The 10,751-nt window shown below is 46.3% G+C and overlaps 1 long non-coding RNA gene and 1 pseudogene across 1 annotated transcript in view; both read right to left on the reverse strand.

The window, feature by feature from the left end:
- Positions 1 to 10,751, reverse strand: part of Gm46032 — a 102,189-nt gene that overhangs the window by 62,535 nt on the left and 28,903 nt on the right. The window lies entirely within an intron of this gene.
- On the reverse strand, positions 340 to 2,170 carry Gm7669 (predicted gene 7669; annotated as a pseudogene).

The raw sequence follows: 10,751 nt of genomic DNA on the forward strand, positions 1-10,751 counted from the left end.
GTATTAGTTGTTTTACTAGAAAGATGTAATAAAATTAGAATCAAGAATAGAATATTAAGTAAAGGCTACATGATAGTGGGCTCAATGACCTTTCACAACTACACTAAAAAGAGAAATAGGCTTGGGACAAATTTTTGATCAAGGAAAAACATTCATTCTAGGTCAAATCCAAGGGTGAAGCCACAGGTGTGCACGATGATGGAGTGAGGTCAGGCGAAACTGTTGCTTTGAACTTTGAGCTTACCGAGTGAAGCACTGCTTTGAACTTACTGTCAACATCCTTCTGTAACTCCCCTTTTGTGTGACATCTTATCTATGGAGTAATTTTTTTTTTTTTTTGGAGTTAAGAATTCTTTACTAGGTATTAGTTCAGGCAGATGCCCTGGTTCTGCGATTCCTTCTCCCTATAGGTCACAGTTGAGCGGGTTTCTTCAGAAGAGCCTGTGGGGCTGAGAGTGCTGAGCCCCAGGGTCAGAAGCAGAACTGGAAAGCCTCCAATACATGCTGCTTCCTTGTTTCCAGGCTGGGCAGCAGGGAGGAGAGGCCCGTGACGTGCCAGGGCTCTCCGTCAGACACCATGGAGGTTTGGTAGGACAGCAGCTATACACCCCCCTCTGCCAAGAGGCCAATCATAGTGGGCACCATCACACAGTTAGAGGGCTGAGCCCGGAATATGAGCAGGGGTTGGCACCTGCGTAGTGGCACCTCTGGTCTGAAGACAGCTCTGTTGAGCATCTGCAGCATTGGTGTGGTGCCCTGGACCAAGCCCACAGCTTGGTAGGGGGCACCTGCCAGGGCCACAGTCAGGAGGCATTCCCCGCTGCCCTGCTCCCCTGGAACCCCAGGGTTGTGGGAGGTGGTGACATTGAGGCCAGCCTCTTTCACCAGTAGCTTAGCGTTCACCAAGTTCATGTCTGTCTGCTTAGATGCTTCTCTCAGAAGGCCGACAATGACTGCAGGGCTCAGGCAGGTCCCAGCATTCTTCAGAGATGTTCCTTGTGCAACCACCTGGATGGTCCCTTTAGGGGAGTCAGCCCAGGCATGCATCAGCATGCCCATTGCTTCTGCCAGATCAATCCAAGGCTTGGTGTGTGGAGAGAAGGCACTGGTGAGGGCCTGGGCGTTCACGACACCTGTTAGAGATTTCCCCTTCACCATGTCCACAAACTGGACTACGATTTCCTCCCCACAGCAGCTCTGGGCTTCCTTGGTGCTGGCACCCAGGTGGGGACAGCTGATGACATTCTCGTGGTCCACTAAGGCCTGGTCCCGTGGCGGCTCTTCTGTAAACACATCCAGTGCAGCCCCAGCACACTGACCAGACTGCAGGGCACGCGGCAGGGCACCTTCATCCACGATGCCTCCTCGAGCACAGTTCACCACTCGCACGACTTTCTTGCACTGAGCAAAGGTGCTGTCATTCAGCAAGCCTGTGGTAGAGGGCAGGAGTGGGGTATGGACAGTTATAAAGTCACAGAGAGGCCAGATCTCCTCCAGCGGCAGCTGCTGAACACCAAAGGAGGCAGAGACTTAGGAGAGATGATGGGGTCATAGCCTACAGTATTCATTCCAAAGGACTGCATTACGGTGGCCACCTCTCTTCTGATTCTGCCGAGGCCAAGAATTCCCAGTGTCATCCCGTTCAGTTCTGTCCCCATGAACTTCTTCTGGTCCCATTTGCCATCTTTCATCCAAGCCGTTGCCTGGGGAATCTGCCTGGCCAGGCACATGATCATCCCACAGGTGAGTTCCTCAGCACTGAGGCTGTTCACGTTGGGGGTGTTCATGACTAGGATGCCCTTCCTCGTGGCAGCCTCCAGATCCACATTGTCCACGCCTGTGCCAGCCCTGCCCACCACCTGGAGCTTCTCTGCTGCACTGATGACATCAGCAGTGACCTTGGTAGCTGACCGGACAATGAGGCCTCCACAGTCCTGGAGTTCAGCTATCAGCTCCTCCTTGCTCAAGTTCTGCTTCTCCACCACCTGCAGCCCTCCATCTTGCAGGATCTTCCGGAAGTGGAAGTAGGGGTCCAGGCTGTCACTGATGAGTGCTTTGCGCAGATTTGCGAAGGCCATTGCTAGAGTCAGGCCTTAGAATCTGTTGCTCTGGGTGGGCAGAAGCACTTAGTTCAGGAAACTACAGGCAGGGCTGGCTCCGGTGACTGGGCCATGAAGTAACTTTATAAAGGACTTTTGTCTAAGAAGGTATAAAAAGGCCAGAGAGAAGAAATAAAGTGGTGACTTGGGGGACTCTGCCCCATCCATCCATCCATCCAAATGCATGTATGCAGCCATTTTCCACTTCACCCAGAGTGTGTGATCTGTGTAAGTGATTTCTTTCCGTTCCTTTCTTTTCTCTCTGGTTCAGAAAGAGTTAATGAGTTCCCTAGCCAAGGGAGGCTCCTGGATGACTCACCAGAGAAAGGAGAAGAGCAATAAATCCTTTCACTCAGTCCCACCTCTCCCCACACTAAACAGCGTGTGTGTTAATTCTCCAGAATTTAGCGTTTATTTAAGCACAGAACAGTAAGAAAGAATTAACTTTCCCCAGTGGTTATTTAAGCATAGAAAGTTAAAATTTTAGTGCTTACTAAAACACAGCAGGAGTTAATTACTAAAAACCAGCAATGTTTGGCCTTAGAGTAGCAAAGAGTAAGATACTTTTGTTCTAGCAATCGTAACTTCTGCCACCACAACTGCCAACGCACCCATCACTGCCTTCTAGACCGGGAAACCCTATAGATGCCAGGGGGTCACCGGCAGTGAAGTGTGTTTTGTGGCATGTGTATTAAGTGTGAAGAATGTGGTGTCTCTCTGTGGGGCATGCGTGGATTTGGAGGTAAGGTTTGTGTCTTAGTAAAGGTTGCTATGTAAAGGATGAAACACCATAACCAAAAGCAACCTACAATCTATTGTTCATCATCTGAGGCAGGCAGGACAGGAACCTGGAGACTGGAGCTGGTGCAGAGGCCATGGAGGGTGCTGCTTACTGCCTTGCTCATCATGGTTTGCTCAGCCTGATTTGTTATAGAACCCAGGACCACCAGCCCGGGGGAAGCACCTCACACAATATTCTGAACCGTGCCCCATCAATCACTAATTAAGAAAATGTCCTACAGGCTTGCCTACAGCCAGATCTTACAGTGGCATTTTCTCAATTGAGGTTCCCTCCTCTCAGAAGATTCTAGCTTGTATCACATCAACTATAGACTCATGTAAAAAAAAAAAAGTCAAAATTAAGTTAAATACTTTCTTACTTCACAAGATAAGATAGGGTGCAGTCACAATCAGATCAAGCAAAACAAAATTCCAATGGTGTAATAATGCAATGCCCAATGTCTGGGATTCACTCACGGTCTTCTGGGCTCCTCCAATGGATCAAAAGGTCACCTCTTTAGCTCTGCCATCTGTAGCACACACAGCTTGTCTTCTAGGCTCAGGCTGGCTCCACTCCATTATTGCTGCTGCTGTTCTTGGTGGTCAACCCACGGTACTGGAATCTCAAAAATGCTGGGGTCTTCCTCTGCAACTGGACTGCACTTTTACCAATAGCCTCTCCTGGCCTCTCCTCAGGGATCCCAAACCTGTCACAGAGTGCCAACCCTCAGCTCTTCTCCATGCCCCTTCACATCTTCAAAACCAGTACCACCTGGGTGACTCTTAACACTGCCAAGTTCAGCTGACAGCACAAGGTTCAAACTTGGCCATGTCTGAAACATAGCTCCTGTGCGGACTCTCAGGAAACGCTCCAGTGTCGTGCCCACCTCGTCCGGCAAGGAAAACGCAACGCGGTCAGATTCTTCTCAACAGCTTTATTGCAGGAACGCCTCAATGCTACGGGAACCCCGGGCACCCAGGGAGGACTGCTTATATACACCCCAGCACTGGGGAGGGCTATGTGTCCTCCTGGGATTGGTCAGTCTGCCGGCACCTTAATTTGCATGCACCCGCTCGGGAGGGGTTGGCGCCAAATTCAGGCTAGCGCCTGCGCAGTCGCATTGTTTACAGAGACTGGCGCCATCTTTTAGGTGCCAGCTTCCTACACTCCAGAAGATTTCACCTCATCAGTGCTGGTTCTTAATCACCGCTAATTTCTCACCTCCAGCTAACCAAGATCGTGTATCCCAGCTAAGTGCAAGGTTTTCCATCAGTAGTTCTGGGACCTTGTTAATCACAGAGGATTCTTCAGCCCCAGCTAACCAGAACCACAGAATCTTAATTCAAAATAACAAAATGGCCCCATTGGAACCTTTAAACTCCCCCTTTGAAGCTTGACAAGCCAGGCCTCCATCATCTGCATTGCTCTCAAGAGTCTCATCTTCCAAGCTCCTATAGAACAGCTCACTAAGTTCTCAACACTCGTGCCTTTTCTATCAAATTTCCAAAGCCCATAATCCTCCCCAAAATAACACACTCAAGTCTGTCAAAACAAAACCCCACTCCTGATACCAACTTGCCTTAGGGCTACTATTGCTATGATGAAACACCATGGTCAAAAGCAAGTTGGGGAGGAACGGGTTTATTTAGCTTACACTTCCACATCACTGTTCATTTCTGAAGGAAGTCAGAACAGAAACACAGACAGGGCAGGAACCTGGAGACAGGAGCTGATCCAGAGGCCATGGAGGACTGCTACTTACTGGTTCGTTCCTTATGGCTTACTTAGTCTGATTTCTTTTAGAACCCAAGACCAGGGATGATCTCACCCACAATAAACTGAGCCCTCCCCCATCAATCACTAATTAAGAAAATGCCCTATAGACTTGCCTATAGCCCCATCTTATGCAGGTGTTTGTTTTCTTAATCAAGGTTCAGTACTTACCAGTGACTCCAGCTTGTGTCAAGTTGACATATAACTATGCAGGATAGTCTGTGATGTGTATAATCATTTTGTATAGTATAGTGTCTGTGGGAGTGTCTCTTTAGGATATGGGGGTGCAGAAGTGTATAAAGTATAGTATCTGGGGGTATAGCTGTGGTGTGTATGATCAATGTGCATGGCATAGTATCTAGGGGAAATGTTATTAGTGTGTGTAGTGTGGTATCTGGGAGGGGTGTCTGGATAGCATATGGATTTGTATGATCAGTGTATACAGTGTGGTATCTAAGGAATATCTGTGTGGTCAGTATAGACGATCAATAACTAGTACGATATTTGTGTGTTTTGACTCTGTGGCATATGGTATGTGTGACCTGTGTGTGGTATGGTATTTTGGTAGTGTCTATATGCTGAGTGATGTGTGTGCTCATAGTATGGTTGTTTGTATGTAAGGGTTGTTATGTGGTGGTAGTGGTGGTGGTGGTGGGGTGTGTGTGTATGTGTAATCAGTAGTAGTACAGTCCCTGTGTATGTGGAGGTCTCTCTGGTATGTGATGTGTGAGATTAGTATGTATAGTGTAGTAACTCTGTGTGTGTCTCTTTGGGCTGTGTATGATCAGTGCCTAGTACTGTATCTCTGTAGAGTATATTTATAATGTGTGTTATTAATGGGCTGTACCATCTCTGTGGAGGGAGGAATATTTGTCAGAGCCTTAATCAATCAGGGGGTCACACCATATCTGTGGAGGGGCATCCCTGTGATACATGTGTGTGGTGTGATGTATGTCATGGATCTCTGAGTGAAGGTCTTTGTGGTGTGTGTGACAGCCTGTGTGGCTTGGTGTCTGTGGGGGGCATATATGTTTGTGATGTTTGTGATCAGCATGGGAGCAGGGATTATCTTCACGGATGACCAATGTATGTGGTATAGGGTCTATAGGGGGTATCTTTGTGTTGTGTGGGAATAGTGCATACTGAGTGGTGTCAATAAGAAGTATCTTTGTTATATGTGTGATCAGCAAGTGTTGGGTGGCATCCAGGGGATGTCTTTGTGATCAGAGTGTAGTGTAGTGTGGTGTCTGGGGGTTGTCTTTGTGATATGGTGTGTGTGATCAGCATGTAGTATCTGTGGAGGGGTATCTATGATCATGGGGCAATACTCTACCTGGGGGGACATCTCTGTGGTATGTGTGGTATGGCATATATGTATGGGAGTCTTGGTGGTGTGCATGACCCTTATGTGTGCTGTGGTATTGGTGGGGAATCATCTATATGGTGTGTGTGTGTTGTCTGTGAGGGAGTATATATGTGGTGTGATCTATGAGTGTGGCACAGTATTTATGAGGTGTAGTCTGTTTGATCAGTGGTTCGTACCATATCTGGGGAGAATCAGTGTGTGCATAGTGTCTGTGGAGGCTCTCTGCTGTTGTGACCTGTGTATTGTATAGTGTATTGGAGGGTCTCTGCTATGTGTGAGCAGTGTGTATAGTGTCTGTGGAGGGTCTCTGCTGTGTGTGTGATCTGTGTGTGTATAGTGTCTGTGGGAAGGTCTGTATGTTCCCATACATTTATTCCCATATATTTATTTCTTACCATCGTTAGCACTGGTTTCTATCCATCTATAATCTCTTGGCATAAAACATCCAGTGCTCTAAACATCCTAATTTCCCAGAGTCAATCATTTGTTTCGTGCATTGACTCATCACTGCAGGGAACTTCTCAGTGTGGGCCTAAGAACTTGACCTCGGGCTGGTGAGATGGCTCAGTGGGTAAGAGCACCTGACTGCTCTTCCGAAGGTCCAGAGTTCAAATCCCAGCAACCACATGGTGGCTCACAACCATCCGCAACAAGATCTGACTCCCTCTTCTGGAGTGTCTGAAGACAGCTACAGTGTACTTACATATATTAATAAAATAAATCTTTAAAAAAAAAAAAGAACTTGACCTCACTCTCTCTGTCCCAGCCAAGTCTTCTTTTCTTCTGTCCTCAGGATGCACTGGGTGTTTGGCCACTCCCTCCTTTGACCGACACAAATAACCCTTCAGTTTTTCATTTCTCTTGTTCCTCTCTTACTAACACACACACACATACACACACAATTTCCTATCTATGTCACATGGCTCATAAGCCAGCCCTCTGAAAAGCTTCCATGTTTTTTATTCTGTGTGGCTGTGGATTTTGTGGCTCTTCTGTCACCCCCCTGGAGAGGAGCAGAGTGTAAGACTAAAACCTGCAGGAGAAAGGATGGGTAAGAACACCTTATGTCACAAAGTGCTTTCCTGAATTTGGCATCAGAATCAAGACTATTGACGCCAAGCTGGTAACAAAGCACACATCTGCTTGCCTAGGCTTGGTGTCACTCTGTTCATTTGCTTTGAGTAACAAGGTAAACAAACAAAAAGATAAAAGCAAGACCAAAGAAAACTAACAAAAATGTATTTCTGCTTGCTTTTGCACTGAGACGACCTCAGGGATAGTCAACCGAACTGGCTGTCTTCATAACGTGTTCTGAGAGCATGTATATAGCAATCTTCATGGCCTACCGATAGCATAAAAGGAACCTTTTGCAGCAAGGAAGGCACTGTGTATGATAGATGGTATATCTAGACAGCGTGCCTTGCTCAGGCACTGTTGCAGTTCCATTGGCATGCAGTATCAGAATGGCAGAAGAATGAAGAGATTGGTAAACTCCCAGGGCTCCCGTAGCCCAACAGAATTTCTCCTGTATAGACAGCTGCAGTCACCCCACCAGGTCATTGTCCCTAAGAAGCATGGAGACAAAAGGAAGCTGCCTGCTAACACACAAGGCTCAGGCTGACATTCCTGTGTTGTTAGCTATAATGTCCTATTGGTAGAGATTTTACTACAGTCAGGAACCCGTGGTCTGCTGTCAACAGTGTTCCAGGAGAACATGAAGTCGAGCTGAGGGTAGCCCCCTCGTTCAAAGGCTTGCAGACTAGGCTGGTGCCCCCCCCCAGGATGGCAGGAACGCCTAACAGAATGGAACTTGGGAAGGAACTGGGATGGCATTCTTGTGTGGGTGTTGTTACTATTTGGAGAACTTTAAAACTTTTGATATGGGGCCAAGTGTGGAGACAAACACTTTTAATCCCAGCAGAAGCAGGTGATTCTGAGGCCAGTCTGGTCTATATAGTGAGTTCCAGAATAGCCAAGGTAATGTAGCGATTTTATAATGAAATATTCAGAAGTTTAGTTGTATCTAATCTAGTCAAATGTTACAATGGTCTCAATGAACTGGTGGCCACTATGGAGATCAGGAAAAGAAAAGATAAACTAAGTAATTAAGTGCTTCCAAGATGTGATTTCACTTGACTTGTGTTTGCCATAAAGCTTTTAATAAGTGAGGACAACTGGAAGGCCTGGCTGGACAGAATAAAACACTCAAGTAATGAATTTCAAGCATACCTAGGAAATGTCAACATGATTCTCTTATTAAGGGATTATATTTCAAGCTAAATTCACTATTTAGGCCTTTTTTTTAAAGGCTTTAAAAAAAACTATTGGGGGCTGGAGAGATGGCACCACAGTTGAGAGCACAAAACTGTTCTTTTAGAAGACAGGCTGCAACTTCAGCACTCACAGGGTGGCTGGCAACCATCTTTAACTCTAGTTTCAAGGGATTTGGTGCCCTCTACTGGACTCTGTAGGCACTGCATGCACATGTTGGCATAGCCGTGCGAAAGCCAAACACCCATGTACATAAAAATAAAATAATAAGAAAACAACTCTGGCAGACAGAAAATGTTAGATATCTTTGGGTTTTTGTTTTTGTTTTTGTTTTGTTTTGTTTTGTTTTGTTTTGTTTTGTTTTGTTTTGTTTTGTTTTGAGACATGGTTTCTTTCTGTACCCCTGGCTGCCCTGGAACTCACTCTGTAGACCAGGCTGACCTTGAACTCAGAAATCCGCCTGTCTCTGCCTCCCAAATGCTGGGATTAAAGGTGTGTGCCACCACTGCCCAGCTTAGATATCTTTGTAATCTTATTGGTTACTTATATCAAATACTCTGCAGCTCAGGCATGGCTGGGGGTCACCACAACACAAGGAACTGGATTTAAGGGTCGCAGATTAGGGAGAAAACCATTTCACTTGGCAGTTAACAACCATTTGTAATTAGCTTCGGAGGATCCAATATCCTTCTGGTCTCTGTGATTACTGCACACACAGTGCACAAACATATATGAAGTCAAAAGCACCCATACATGTAAAATAAAAATACATGACTCTTAAACACAAACAAACAAAAAACTAACAACAACATAGAGCCCCTGAAACTTCAGTTCACAACCTGACACAGTTCATAGTCACTCGGGAAGAAGGAAATGCCTAGATCGGATTGACCTGTTCACAAGCCTGGGGAGGGGCATTTTCTTGACTGATGATTGATGTGAGAGGACTCATCTCACCGAGGGCTGTGCTAGCACTGGGCGGGTGCTGCTGGATCCTGTAAGAAAGCAGGATGAGCGAGCCAGCAAGCGGCATCCTTCCATGGCCGTGGTATCAGTTCTCGCCCCGACTCCCTTCACGAGGGACCGTGATCAGGACGTATAAAATGCAAGAAACCCTTTTCTCACCAAGTGGCTTTTGGTCATGATGTTTTATCACAGCAATGGAAGCCCTAACTGAGACATCTCATCAGATTGTTTTGGGTCATGGTGTTTACCACAGCATCAGAAAAGCAAACGAGGGCAGTGCCCAAACATTTTTGGCATTTCTGGCCTCTGGCCAAAACAAACGAGGGCACTTTTGCCTTCCAATCAAGGACCACAGTGTAACTGGTGGTTTTTGAAGTTCCTGCCCTAAAGCGGCCTGATCAGTTTCTATCCCCTTGTTCTTGCCATTACCACTGAAAGGAAAAGAGAAGTTATATTTCCAGCTTGGGGAGCTCATCTTCTTCTTCCTGGAGAAAGTGGTCACTATGGATTTAGACTTTCCAGTGAAAGAAGAGGGAGGAGGTTGGAGAGAAGAGAGGTAAGAAAAGAGACTTATTAGAAGATAGAAATCAGTTCACACCGTGATGGATGCTGCAAGGTCCTGGAGACCCAGGACAACCATGGTAGTTAATCTTGATGTCAACTGGTCTGAACTTAGAATCATCATAGAAACAGATCTCTTCATATGTCTGTGAAAATATTCCCAGAAAGACTTAACTGAAGAGGGAAGACTCATCCTGAATGTGGGTGGAGCCATACTGTATACTGGAGTCTCAGACTGAATCAACAAGGAAAGTACTAGAACTGAGCACTGGCAGTCATTTATCCCTCTGCTTCCTGGCTGCAGACATAAAGTGACAGGCTCCCTCACACCCTAGCCACCATGCCTTCCCTGCCATGACAATGTCCTATCAAAGTGTAAGCTAAAGTATACCATTTCCCCCTTACATTGCTTCTTATCAGGTGATAAAGTGATTAGTGCAAAAGCTAGCGATAATAAGTTCCAGCCAGAGCACAGGCTAGAGCCACAGCAAGGAGACACTGACATCCCGTGCCCAATGGCCAGGTAGAGACTGAGGTTTATCCCAGTTAGTCTTTAACAGGTTGGATGTAGAGGCACATCCATACTGGGAAGGGCCTCTGCTTTACTCTGCTGGTTCAAAATCAATCACATCCAGATACTCCTTCCCAAATAAACTTAAGAGTATTGCTGTGCCAGAGCAATTAAGAGCACGCAGTGGTCCAGTCCTTGAGTATCACAGCCCCTCAGGCAAGAGATAAAGGGATTGCATCATAGCTCAACCTACTCTGATGGATACAACAAGAAACATTCAGGTGTTGTTGACACTGGGCCACAAAGTTTATCCTAGAGAACTGCACAGTTGAGTTACACACAAAACAAACCACATACGAACCTCATAGTGTTTTAAGGAAGTTTATACTATTCCCTTGGGCCACATTTATAGCTCTCCTCTGT

This window comes from Mus musculus, chromosome 8 (genome assembly GCF_000001635.26).
Source record: "Mus musculus strain C57BL/6J chromosome 8, GRCm38.p6 C57BL/6J".
In the NCBI taxonomy this organism is placed as follows: domain Eukaryota; kingdom Metazoa; phylum Chordata; class Mammalia; order Rodentia; family Muridae; genus Mus; species Mus musculus.